Source organism: Medicago sativa, chromosome 1 (genome assembly GCF_051527215.1).
Source record: "Medicago sativa cultivar Bolivia chromosome 1, Bolivia_mono, whole genome shotgun sequence".
NCBI lineage: Eukaryota > Viridiplantae > Streptophyta > Magnoliopsida > Fabales > Fabaceae > Medicago > Medicago sativa.
In genome coordinates, this window is record NC_140749.1 from 26,519,962 (window position 1) to 26,533,525 (window position 13,564).

The 13,564-nt window shown below is 32.4% G+C and overlaps 1 long non-coding RNA gene across 2 annotated transcripts; it reads right to left on the bottom strand.

Moving 5' to 3' along the window:
* Positions 1 to 219: 219 nt before the first annotated feature.
* On the bottom strand, positions 220 to 3,207 carry LOC146953863 (uncharacterized). Of its 2 annotated transcripts, none has more exons than XR_015011224.1 (5): positions 3,046 to 3,207; positions 2,808 to 2,882; positions 919 to 2,068; positions 701 to 825; positions 220 to 604 (listed from the first exon to the last, which is right to left on the bottom strand). It is a non-coding gene; the product is annotated as an uncharacterized LOC146953863 (long non-coding RNA). The 2 variants fall into 2 exon arrangements; XR_015011228.1 differs by having other exon boundaries at positions 2,818 to 2,882; positions 3,046 to 3,180.
* Between the last annotated feature and the right edge of the window lie 10,357 nt (positions 3,208 to 13,564).

Consider the following 13,564-nt stretch of genomic DNA (forward strand, 5'->3'; position numbering starts at 1 on the left):
ATGCAATATCATTCGATTCCCTGATTCAAATAAACCTGAATGCATGTGGTTTTTTTTTTGTTGATTAACAACCCCTAATCAAACTTATAAAATAATATTCATGACTTAATAATTTTATAGAAATCAAAATAAGACTTTAAATTCTTACATGAATAGAGTTTGGGATATCTATAAATATACATCAATTGCTATTCATAATTTACACATTAGTAGAGACTGTTAAAATTACTTTGGAGGATCTAAATTTGGGATGAATGGAATGAATTACAATTTGCATGATTTGATTTACAATCATTCCAGGATACATTACATGAGGTTCTGCTAAATGCGGTGCTAGACTTTCTTGGAACTAAATAAAACAATTTCAAGACATTAGTCTATACCACAAACACAAGTTGGTTAAAATCGAAGCTATGGCATCCATGCATAGCACTGAGGCCACAAACACAAGTTTGTAAGCATATAATCATGCATATCATTAACAAAAAACTACAAGTAAATGAGTATATATAAACATTACTTGCCATGCATCATAAGCTGCAGTCACCATCAAAAATGGAGTCTGAACCGATTCCTCAATGTGTGCCCCCGAAATACAGCAGTTCTACATGATTGAACGGTTAAAGAATTAGAGGTCATATGAAAGTTTATAGATAGTGTTGAAAGTTAGAGGTCATATGAAACAAAATATACTGCTTACGCATGAAGAAAAAATCTTGCATCACTCAAACATTTCACTTTGGTAGATTTTAGAAACAACCTTTGGAACTCATCACAATGTTGTATAGATGCCAGACCACCCGCAAAACATCCAAATAAAAGAGCCTAATTTTTAATTTTTAATTTTAAAAAAATAAAATTAGCATCCATGGACATCTATGATTGAATAATAAATTACGATAATCCAATATGGAAAACCTGATTGGCGTTCTTCATTCCATTGGACATTAATTCTTCTATTGTAGTTAGCCATATTTTCTGTCCTCATTTTGGCTGTTTCCACTCAAAGAGGCCCCATCACATCACAGTACTTCATTTTGACCCTGTTCTAGTTAAAGAAATATGTGCACAAGAGATGATGTGCACAAAAATTACAACACATAACACACAGATTTCAGTAAGAACGTGTATCCAAACCTAAATCAATTCACATCCAACCCACTTTTATCCAAAATCAATTCTCTCAAACTCAATTATATTAAAAATCAAGCCACCGCCAAACCAAACACACACTATAGCTAATTATAGAACAGAAAACTAAAAGTTGGAACCTGTAGCAAAATAAGGCAATAAAAACATGTTTTGAAGAAATGCCATCAAAGAAAACTAAATAAATTTAATTGTCATTCATGAAAGGTTCCACCTTACTCATCCACCAATCAAACCCAAATTTTCAAGTAATTAAAGCAATGTTCCATGCCAGATAACACATAACTTAGAAGCAACCACATAAACTGTAAAGTAATAAAACTAATACCTTGGACATGTCGACAACAATGTATAAGTATCATATCAAACCCTTCAGAATTCGCATAGTAGCTGCATTTGAAGCAAGTGCGTGAAGGCGCCTATGATATTGGCGTGGTGAGTATCAATTGTATTTATGGGACGAAGAAGTCCAAACTCAACCTTCTGCAAAGACTCCCATGATCTATCTTATGTATAAGCTCTCTCCTAAGAGCGCCCACATCCATACCATCAATATGGGTGGTATAAATAGGTCCCACTGAATACATTATATTATTTTACACTTCTCAATTATTTAAACCATTAAACTACATTTTCTAAATATACATACCACTCATCCAAAACTCTAAATTGGGTCCCACCTAATCACACAATACACCTTAAATCTATAATTTAAAATCATATTCTAATTTTATATTATTTTTAACATTCAAAAAGTAGGAAAGAGAGGGTGGCAATGCAATACCACCCAACTTGTTGGACTTGGTGAAATATATGACACAATGTCATAACTATCTGCAAAATCTGCTAAGACACTCTAAAAAAAGGGCCGATATTCATGCTCTAAGGATCAATTACATGCTAGTACCAAATCTGCAGGCTGCAGGCATCACATTGTCCAAAGGATCAATTACACAATAAGAATGTCAATTATACAAAACTAAATTACAAGTTTATGAAAAACATATGCTAAATATAAAAATAGCTAAAATCTAACTGTTCTCCTTGTACTGCACAACAAAATCTATGACGAGGAACCGTGGATATGCGCCACCCATCATCATGTTCAACACTATATATGTCACCTAAATTAGTTTAACTTTCAATACATATACACAAGCAACCTAATCTAATTTTCAGCTCAATGTGTATTCAACATAAATCAATTAACACCATATTCACTAATTTCCTAATTCAAACTAGCGAGTATGAGGATTAAAGTTAACTCTTACATTTATTTTAATACCATCACCAAAATTCTCAACATCATATGTTTACTCTAAATTGTCTATCTCCCATTTATGAAGAATAAGCCACATCCCAATTATAATTGTTCATGCATTCAAGGGCATCTAGTACTTCTACTTACTAATTACCTACATATATATGAAGTACCAGGAGCACAACAAACTTCATGTATTAAGTACTTAAAACATATTCGTGTTTTAACAAGTATATATAGCTATACATATCCAACAAACATGGAGAAACTAAAATAAATCTACTACAATTAAGAATCTAACTACACCAAGAGTAGTTTCGAGAAACTTATTCATAAATCAATTAAAATCAATAAAAAAAATCTCAGTTTATCAATTGAAATCCTACTAGAAACCCACCTCAAATTACCTTCCAATAGCTTCAAAAGTGCTCAAGACTCCCACTTTCCTCAAACTCCATGTTCTTCTCCAAGTCTTCAACGTTTAACAACACCCATTATTCATGTTCAATACAAGAAAAATCACACATTTAATGTTTTCATTCCATGTAATTGAAGAAATTGGAATTGGGTAAAAATTAGGGTTAGTTTCGGATTTGAGAGGAAGAAAAGAGGGGAAAGAAATTATTCTCACTTACCTTGCTTCCAATGAGAGATTAAAGACGAGGATGACACATGCAATCTTCAAAGATGTAAAAAATGGAGAATTTTTTGGGTGAGTGGGGATTTTGGGAGAGAACCGTGAGAGAGAAAGGAGAAAAGTAACAACAGATCGCGATAGAGAATTGAAGATAAGGTCTGAAATTTCTCTCCTTTTTGCCCCTTTTGCCACTACTTTAACCCATGATAATTACCATATTGCCACTAATAGTAAAATTTTAGCTTCATTTATCGTGGATGCTATTTTTAAAATTAAAAATTACAAAAGCTTTGCATCAGAAATTGTGGATGCTAATTAGATGATAATATTTTAAAAAAATTAGCGTCAACAACATAAATTATAGCGTCCATATGACTGAAGCTAAATTGAATAAGAAATATGAATTGGAAAAAGTGTATTGGCTTCAGCATTTGTGGATGCTAAGCTGATGCTATTAGCATCAGAAATGCGCTGAAGCTAAAATTTCTGAAGCTAAATGACCATTTTCTTGTAGTGTTGGCCTTTTTAAAAAATTCTAAAATAAACCATGGATGTCGTAGATATGCTTGTTAGATTTCCTAGGAACTATTACATGTTTCGATTCGATAAGGCTAGGCCACTTTATGACCTTTTCAGTGAAAGAAAAAGGGTCAAAAACGAGTAAAATCCGTAAATTAACAAGAAAATTCACTTAACCCCCATTTTGGCCGTTTTTAAAAATTCTAAAATAAACCATGGATGTCGTAGATATACTTGTTAGATTTCCTAGGAACTATTACATGCTTCGATTCGATAAGCCTAGGCCACTTTATGACCTTTTTAGTGAAAGAAAAAGGGTCAAAAACGAGTAAAATCCGTAAATTAACAAGGAAATTCACTTAACCCTCATTTTGTCCATTTTTGAAAATGATAAAATCAACCTTGGAATTCGAATATATGCTTGTTAGATTTCATTGGAACTATTACATGCTTCGATTCGATAAGGCTAGGCCACTTTATGACCTTTTTAGTGAAAGAAAAAGGGTCAAAAACGAGTAATATCCGTAAATTAACAAGGAAATTCACTTAACCCTTATTTTGTCCATTTTCGAAAATGATAAAATCAACCTTGGAATTCGAATATATGCTTGTTAGATTTCATAGGAACTATTACATGCTTCGATTCGATAAGGCTAGGCCACTTTATGATCTTTTTAGTGAAAGAAAAAAGGTCAAAAATGAGTAAAATCCGTATATTAACAAGGAGATTCAATTAACCCCCATTTTGGCCTTTTTAAAAAATTCTAAAATAAACCATGGATGTCGTAGATATGCTTGTTAGATTTCCTAGGAACTATTTCATGCTTCGATTCGATAAGGCTAGGCCACTTTATGACCTTTTTAGTGAAAGAAAAAGGTCAAAAACGAGTAAAATCCATAAATTAACAAGGAAATTCACTTAACCCCCATTTTGGCCTTTTTAAAAAATTCTAAAATAAACCATGGATGTCGTAGATATGCTTGATAGATTTCCTAGGAACTATTACATGCTTCGATTCGATAAGGCTAGGCCACTTTATGACCTTTTTAGTGAAAGAAAAAGGTCAAAAACGAGTAAAATCCATAAATTAACAAGGAAATTCACTTAACCCCCATTTTGGCCTTTTTAAAAAATTATAAAATAAACCATGGATGTCGTAGATATGCTTGTTAGCTTTCCTAAGAACTATTACATGCTTCGATTCGATAAGGCTAGGCCACTTTATGACCTTTTTAGTGAAAGAAAAAGGGTCAAAAACGAGTAAAATCCGTAAATTAACAAGGAAATTCACTTAACCCTCATTTTGTCCATTTTCGAAAATGATAAAATCAACCTTGGAATTCGAATATATGCTTGTTAGATTTCATAGGAACTATTACATGCTTCGATTCGATAAGGCTAGGCCACTTTATGACCTTTTTAGTGAAAGAAAAAGGTCAAAAACGAGTAAAATCTATAAATTAACAAGGAAATTCACTTAACCCCCATTTTGGCCTTTTTAAAATATTCTAAAATAAACCATGGATGTCGTAGATATGCTTTTTAGATTTCCTAGGAACTATTACATGCTTCGATTCGATAAGGCTAGGCCACTTTATGACCTTTTTAGTGAAAGAAAAAGGGTCAAAAACGAGTAAAATCCGTAAATTAACAAGGAAATTCACTTAACCCTCATTTTATCCATTTTCGAAAATGATAAAATCAACCTTGGAATTCGAATATATGCATGTTAGATTTCATAGGAACTATTACATGCTTCGATTCGATTAGGCTAGGCCACTTTATGACCTTTTTAGTGAAAGAAAAAGGGTCAAAAATGAGTAAAATCCGTATATTAACAAGGAAATTCACTTAACCCCCATTTTGGCCTTTTTAAAAAATTCTAAAATAAACCATGGATGTCATTGATATGCTTGTTAGATTTCCTAGGAACTATTACATGCTTCGATTCGATAAGGCTAGGCAACTTTATGACCTTTTTAGTGAAAGAAAAAGGGTCAAAAACGAGTAAAATCCGTAAATTAACAAGGAAATTCACTTAACCCTCATATTGTCCATTTTCGAAAATGATAAAATCAACCTTCGAATTCGAATATATGCTTGTTAGATTTCACAGGAACTATTACATGCTTCGATTCGATAAGGCTAGACCACTTTATGACCTTTTTAGTGAAAGAAAAAGGTCAAAAACGAGTAAAATCCATAAATTAACAAGGAAATTCACTTAACCCCCATTTTGGCATTTTTAAAAAATTCTGAAATAAACCATGGATGTCGTAGATATGCTTGTTAGATTTCCTAAGAACTATTACATGCTTCGATTCGATAAGGCTAGGCCACTTTATGACCTTTTTAGTGAAAGAAAAAGGTCAAAAACGAGTAAAATCCATAAATTAACAAGGAAATTCACTTAACCCCCACTTTGGCCTTTTTAAAAAATTCTAAAATAAACCATGGATGTCGTAGATATGCTTGTTAGATTTCCTAGGAACTATTACATGCTTCGATTTGATAAGGCTAGGCCACTTTATGACCTTTTTAGTGAAAGAAAAAGGGTCAAAAACGAGTAATATCCGTAAATTAACAAGGAAATTCACGTAACCCTTATTTTGTCCATTTTCGAAAATGATAAAATCAACCTTGGAATTCGAATATATGCTTGTTAGATTTAATAGGAACTATTACATGCTTCGATTCGATAAGGCTAGGCCACTTTATGATCTTTTTAGTGAAAGAAAAAAGGTCAAAAATGAGTAAAATCCGTATATTAACAAGGAGATTCAATTAACCCCCATTTTGGCCTTTTTAAAAAATTCTAAAATAAACTATGGATGTCGTAGATATGCTTGTTATATTTCCTAGGAACTATTTCATGCTTCGATTCGATAAGGCTAGGCCACTTTATGACCTTTTTAGTGAAAGAAAAAGGTCAAAAACGAGTAAAATCTATAAATTAACAAGAAAATTCACTTAACCCCCATTTTGGCCTTTTTAAAATATTCTAAAATAAACCATGGATGTCGTAGATATGCTTGTTAGATTTCCTAGGAACTATTACATGCTTCGATTCGATAAGGCTAGGCCACTTTATGACCTTTTTAGTGAAAGAAAAAGGGTCAAAAACGAGTAAAATCCGTAAATTAACAAGGAAATTTACTTAACCCTCATTTTATCCATTTTCGAAAATGATAAAATCAACCTTGGAATTCGAATATATGCTTGTTAGATTTCATAGGAACTATTACATGCTTCGATTCGATTAGGCTAGGCCACTTTATGACCTTTTTAGTGAAAGAAAAAGGGTCAAAAAGGAGTAAAATCCGTATATTAACAAGGAAATTCACTTAACCCCCATTATGGCCTTTTTAAAAAATTCTAAAATAAACCATGGATGTCATAGATATGCTTGTTAGATTTCCTAGGAACTATTACATGCTTCGATTCGATAAGGCTAGGCCACTTTATGACCTTTTTAGTGAAAGAAAAAGGGTCAAAAACGAGTAAAATCCGTAAATTAACAAGGAAATTCACTTAACCCTCATATTGTCCATTTTCGAAAATGATAAAATCAACCTTCGAATTCGAATATATGCTTGTTAGATTTCACAGGAACTATTACATGCTTCGATTCGATAAGGCTAGGCCACTTTATGACCTTTTTAGTGAAAGAAAAAGGTCAAAAACGAGTAAAATCCATAAATTAACAAGGAAATTCACTTAACCCCCATTTTGGCCTTTTTAAAAAATTCTAAAATAAACCATGGATGTCGTAGATATGCTTGTTAGATTTCCTAGGAACTATTACATGCTTCGATTTGATAAGGCTAGGCCACTTTATGACCTTTTTAGTGAAAGAAAAAGGGTCAAAAACGAGTAATATCCGTAAATTAACAAGGAAATTCACGTAACCCTTATTTTGTCCATTTTCGAAAATGATAAAATCAACCTTGGAATTCGAATATATGCTTGTTAGATTTAATAGGAACTATTACATGCTTCGATTCGATAAGGCTAGGCCACTTTATGATCTTTTTAGTGAAAGAAAAAAGGTCAAAAATGAGTAAAATCCGTATATTAACAAGGAGATTCAATTAACCCCCATTTTGGCCTTTTTAAAAAATTCTAAAATAAACCATGGATGTCGTAGATATGCTTGTTATATTTCCTAGGAACTATTTCATGCTTCGATTCGATAAGGCTAGGCCACTTTATGACCTTTTTAGTGAAAGAAAAAGGTCAAAAACGAGTAAAATCCATAAATTAACAAGGAAATTCACTTAACCCCCATTTTGGCCTTTTTAAAATATTCTAAAATAAACCATGGATGTCGTAGATATGCTTGTTAGATTTCCTAGGAACTATTACATGCTTCGATTCGATAAGGCTAGGCCACTTTATGACCTTTTTAGTGAAAGAAAAAGGGTCAAAAACGAGTAAAATCCGTAAATTAACAAGGAAATTCACTTAACCCTCATTTTATCCATTTTCGAAAATGATAAAATCAACCTTGGAATTCGAATATATGCTTGTTAGATTTCATAGGAACTATTACATGCTTCGATTCGATTAGGCTAGGCCACTTTATGACCTTTTTAGTGAAAGAAAAAGGGTCAAAAAGGAGTAAAATCCGTATATTAACAAGGAAATTCACTTAACCCCCATTTTGGCCTTTTTAAAAAATTCTAAAATAAACCATGGATGTCATAGATATGCTTGTTAGATTTCCTAGGAACTATTACATGCTTCGATTCGATAAGGCTAGGCCACTGTATGACCTTTTTAGTGAAAGAAAAAGGGTCAAAAACGAGTAAAATCCGTAAATTAACAAGGAAATTCACTTAACCCTCATATTGTCCATTTTCGAAAATGATAAAATCAACCTTCGAATTCGAATATATGCTTGTTAGATTTCACAGGAACTATTACATGCTTCGATTCGATAAGGCTAGGCCACTTTATGACCTTTTTAGTGAAAGAAAAAGGTCAAAAACGAGTAAAATCCATAAATTAACAAGGAAATTCACTTAACCCCCATTTTGGCATTTTTAAAAAATTCTGAAATAAACCATGGATGTCGTAGATATGCTTGTTAGATTTCCTAAGAACTATTACATGCTTCGATTCGATAAGGCTAGGCCACTTTATGACCTTTTTAGTGAAAGAAAAAGGTCAAAAACGAGTAAAATCCATAAATTAACAAGGAAATTCACTTAACCCCCATTTTGGCCTTTTTAAAAAATTCTAAAATAAACCATGGATGTCGTAGATATGCTTGTTAGATTTCCTAGGAACTATTACATGCTTCGATTTGATAAGGCTAGGCCACTTTATGACCTTTTTAGTGAAAGAAAAAGGGTCAAAAACGAGTAATATCCGTAAATTAACAAGGAAATTCACGTAACCCTTATTTTGTCCATTTTCGAAAATGATAAAATCAACCTTGGAATTCGAATATATGCTTGTTAGATTTAATAGGAACTATTACATGCTTCGATTCGATAAGGCTAGGCCACTTTATGATCTTTTTAGTGAAAGAAAAAAGGTCAAAAATGAGTAAAATCCGTATATTAACAAGGAGATTCAATTAACCCCCATTTTGGCCTTTTTAAAAAATTCTAAAATAAACCATGGATGTCGTAGATATGCTTGTTATATTTCCTAGGAACTATTTCATGCTTCGATTCGATAAGGCTAGGCCACTTTATGACCTTTTTAGTGAAAGAAAAAGGTCAAAAACGAGTAAAATCCATAAATTAACAAGGAAATTCACTTAACCCCCATTTTGGCCTTTTTAAAATATTCTAAAATAAACCATGGATGTCGTAGATATGCTTGTTATATTTCCTAGGAACTATTTCATGCTTCGATTCGATAAGGCTAGGCCACTTTATGACCTTTTTAGTGAAAGAAAAAGGGTCAAAAACGAGTAAAATCCGTAAATTAACAAGGAAATTCACTTAACCCTCATTTTATCCATTTTCGAAAATGATAAAATCAACCTTGGAATTCGAATATATGCTTGTTAGATTTCATAGGAACTATTACATGCTTCGATTCGATTAGGCTAGGCCACTTTATGACCTTTTTAGTGAAAGAAAAAGGGTCAAAAAGGAGTAAAATCCGTATATTAACAAGGAAATTCACTTAACCCCCATTTTGGCCTTTTTAAAAAATTCTAAAATAAACCATGGATGTCATAGATATGCTTGTTAGATTTCCTAGGAACTATTACATGCTTCGATTCGATAAGGCTAGGCCACTGTATGACCTTTTTAGTGAAAGAAAAAGGGTCAAAAACGAGTAAAATCCGTAAATTAACAAGGAAATTCACTTAACCCTCATATTGTCCATTTTCGAAAATGATAAAATCAACCTTCGAATTCGAATATATGCTTGTTAGATTTCACAGGAACTATTACATGCTTCGATTCGATAAGGCTAGGCCACTTTATGACCTTTTTAGTGAAAGAAAAAGGTCAAAAACGAGTAAAATCCATAAATTAACAAGGAAATTCACTTAACCCCCATTTTGGCATTTTTAAAAAATTCTGAAATAAACCATGGATGTCGTAGATATGCTTGTTAGATTTCCTAAGAACTATTACATGCTTCGATTCGATAAGGCTAGGCCACTTTATGACCTTTTTAGTGAAAGAAAAAGGTCAAAAACGAGTAAAATCCATAAATTAACAAGGAAATTCACTTAACCCCCATTTTGGCCTTTTTAAAAAATTCTAAAATAAACCATGGATGTCGTAGATATGCTTGTTAGATTTCCTAGGAACTATTACATGCTTCGATTTGATAAGGCTAGGCCACTTTATGACCTTTTTAGTGAAAGAAAAAGGGTCAAAAACGAGTAATATCCGTAAATTAACAAGGAAATTCACGTAACCCTTATTTTGTCCATTTTCGAAAATGATAAAATCAACCTTGGAATTCGAATATATGCTTGTTAGATTTAATAGGAACTATTACATGCTTCGATTCGATAAGGCTAGGCCACTTTATGATCTTTTTAGTGAAAGAAAAAAGGTCAAAAATGAGTAAAATCCGTATATTAACAAGGAGATTCAATTAACCCCCATTTTGGCCTTTTTAAAAAATTCTAAAATAAACCATGGATGTCGTAGATATGCTTGTTATATTTCCTAGGAACTATTTCATGCTTCGATTCGATAAGGCTAGGCCACTTTATGACCTTTTTAGTGAAAGAAAAAGGTCAAAAACGAGTAAAATCCATAAATTAACAAGGAAATTCACTTAACCCCCATTTTGGCCCTTTTAAAAAATTCTAAAATAAACCATGGATGTCGTAGATATGCTTGATAGATTTCCTAGGAACTATTACATGCTTCGATTCGATAAGGCTAGGCCACTTTATGACCTTTTTAGTGAAAGAAAAAGGTCAAAAACGAGTAAAATCCATAAATTAACAAGGAAATTCACTTAACCCCCATTTTGGCCTTTTTAAAAAATTCTAAAATAAACCATGGATGTCGTAGATATGCTTGTTAGCTTTCCTAAGAACTATTACATGCTTCGATTCGATAAGGCTAGGCCACTTTATGACCTTTTTAGTGAAAGAAAAAGGGTCAAAAACAAGTAAAATCCGTAAATTAACAAGGAAATTCACTTAACCCTCATATTGTCCATTTTCGAAAATGATAAAATCAACCTTGGAATTCGAATATATGCTTGTAAGATTTCATAGGAACTATTACATGCTTCGATTCGATAAGGCTAGGCCACTTTATGACCTTTTTAGTGAAAGAAAAAAGGTCAAAAATGAGTAAAATCCGTATATTAACAAGGAAATTCAATTAACCCCCATTTTGGCCTTTTTAAAAAATTCTAAAATAAACCATGGATGTCATAGATATGCTTGTTAGATTTCCTAGGAACTATTACATGCTTCGATTCGATAAGGCTAGGCCACTTTATGACCTTTTTAGTGAAAGAAAAAGGGTCAAAAACGAGTAAAATCCGTAAATTAACAAGGAAATTCAATTAACCCCCATTTTGGCCGTTTTTAAAAATTCTAAAATAAACCATGGATGTCGTAGATATGCTTGTTAGATTTCCTAGGAACTATTACATGCTTCGATTCGATAAGGCTAGGCCACTTTATGACCTTTTTAGTGAAAGAAAAAGGGTCAAAAACGAGTAATATCCGTAAATTAACAAGGAAATTCACTTAACCCTTATTTTGTCCATTTTCGAAAATGATAAAATCAACCTTGGAATTCGAATATATGCTTGTTAGATTTCATAGGAACTATTACATGCTTCGATTCGATAAGGCTAGGCCACTTTATGATCTTTTTAGTGAAAGAAAAAAGGTCAAAAATGAGTAAAATCCGTATATTAACAAGGAGATTCAATTAACCCCCATTTTGGCCTTTTTAAAAAATTCTAAAATAAACCATGGATGTCGTAGATATGCTTGATAGATTTCCTAGGAACTATTACATGCTTCGATTCGATAAGGCTAGGCCACTTTATGACCTTTTTAGTGAAAGAAAAAGGTCAAAAACGAGTAAAATCCATAAATTAACAAGGAAATTCACTTAACCCCCATTTTGGCATTTTTAAAAAATTCTGAAATAAACCATGGATGTCGTAGATATGCTTGTTAGATTTCCTAAGAACTATTACATGCTTCGATTCGATAAGGCTAGGCCACTTTATGACCTTTTTAGTGAAAGAAAAAGGTCAAAAACGAGTAAAATCCATAAATTAACAAGGAAATTCACTTAACCCCCATTTTGGCCTTTTTAAAAAATTCTAAAATAAACCATGGATGTCGTAGATATGCTTGTTAGATTTCCTAGGAACTATTACATGCTTCGATTTGATAAGGCTAGGCCACTTTATGACCTTTTTAGTGAAAGAAAAAGGGTCAAAAACGAGTAATATCCGTAAATTAACAAGGAAATTCACGTAACCCTTATTTTGTCCATTTTCGAAAATGATAAAATCAACCTTGGAATTCGAATATATGCTTGTTAGATTTAATAGGAACTATTACATGCTTCGATTCGATAAGGCTAGGCCACTTTATGATCTTTTTAGTGAAAGAAAAAAGGTCAAAAATGAGTAAAATCCGTATATTAACAAGGAGATTCAATTAACCCCCATTTTGGCCTTTTTAAAAAATTCTAAAATAAACCATGGATGTCGTAGATATGCTTGTTATATTTCCTAGGAACTATTTCATGCTTCGATTCGATAAGGCTAGGCCACTTTATGACCTTTTTAGTGAAAGAAAAAGGTCAAAAACGAGTAAAATCCATAAATTAACAAGGAAATTCACTTAACCCCCATTTTGGCCCTTTTAAAAAATTCTAAAATAAACCATGGATGTCGTAGATATGCTTGATAGATTTCCTAGGAACTATTACATGCTTCGATTCGATAAGGCTAGGCCACTTTATGACCTTTTTAGTGAAAGAAAAAGGTCAAAAACGAGTAAAATCCATAAATTAACAAGGAAATTCACTTAACCCCCATTTTGGCCTTTTTAAAAAATTCTAAAATAAACCATGGATGTCGTAGATATGCTTGTTAGCTTTCCTAAGAACTATTACATGCTTCGATTCGATAAGGCTAGGCCACTTTATGACCTTTTTAGTGAAAGAAAAAGGGTCAAAAACAAGTAAAATCCGTAAATTAACAAGGAAATTCACTTAACCCTCATATTGTCCATTTTCGAAAATGATAAAATCAACCTTGGAATTCGAATATATGCTTGTAAGATTTCATAGGAACTATTACATGCTTCGATTCGATAAGGCTAGGCCACTTTATGACCTTTTTAGTGAAAGAAAAAAGGTCAAAAATGAGTAAAATCCGTATATTAACAAGGAAATTCAATTAACCCCCATTTTGGCCTTTTTAAAAAATTCTAAAATAAACCATGGATGTCATAGATATGCTTGTTAGATTTCCTAGGAACTATTACATGCTTCGATTCGATAAGGCTAGGCCACTTTAT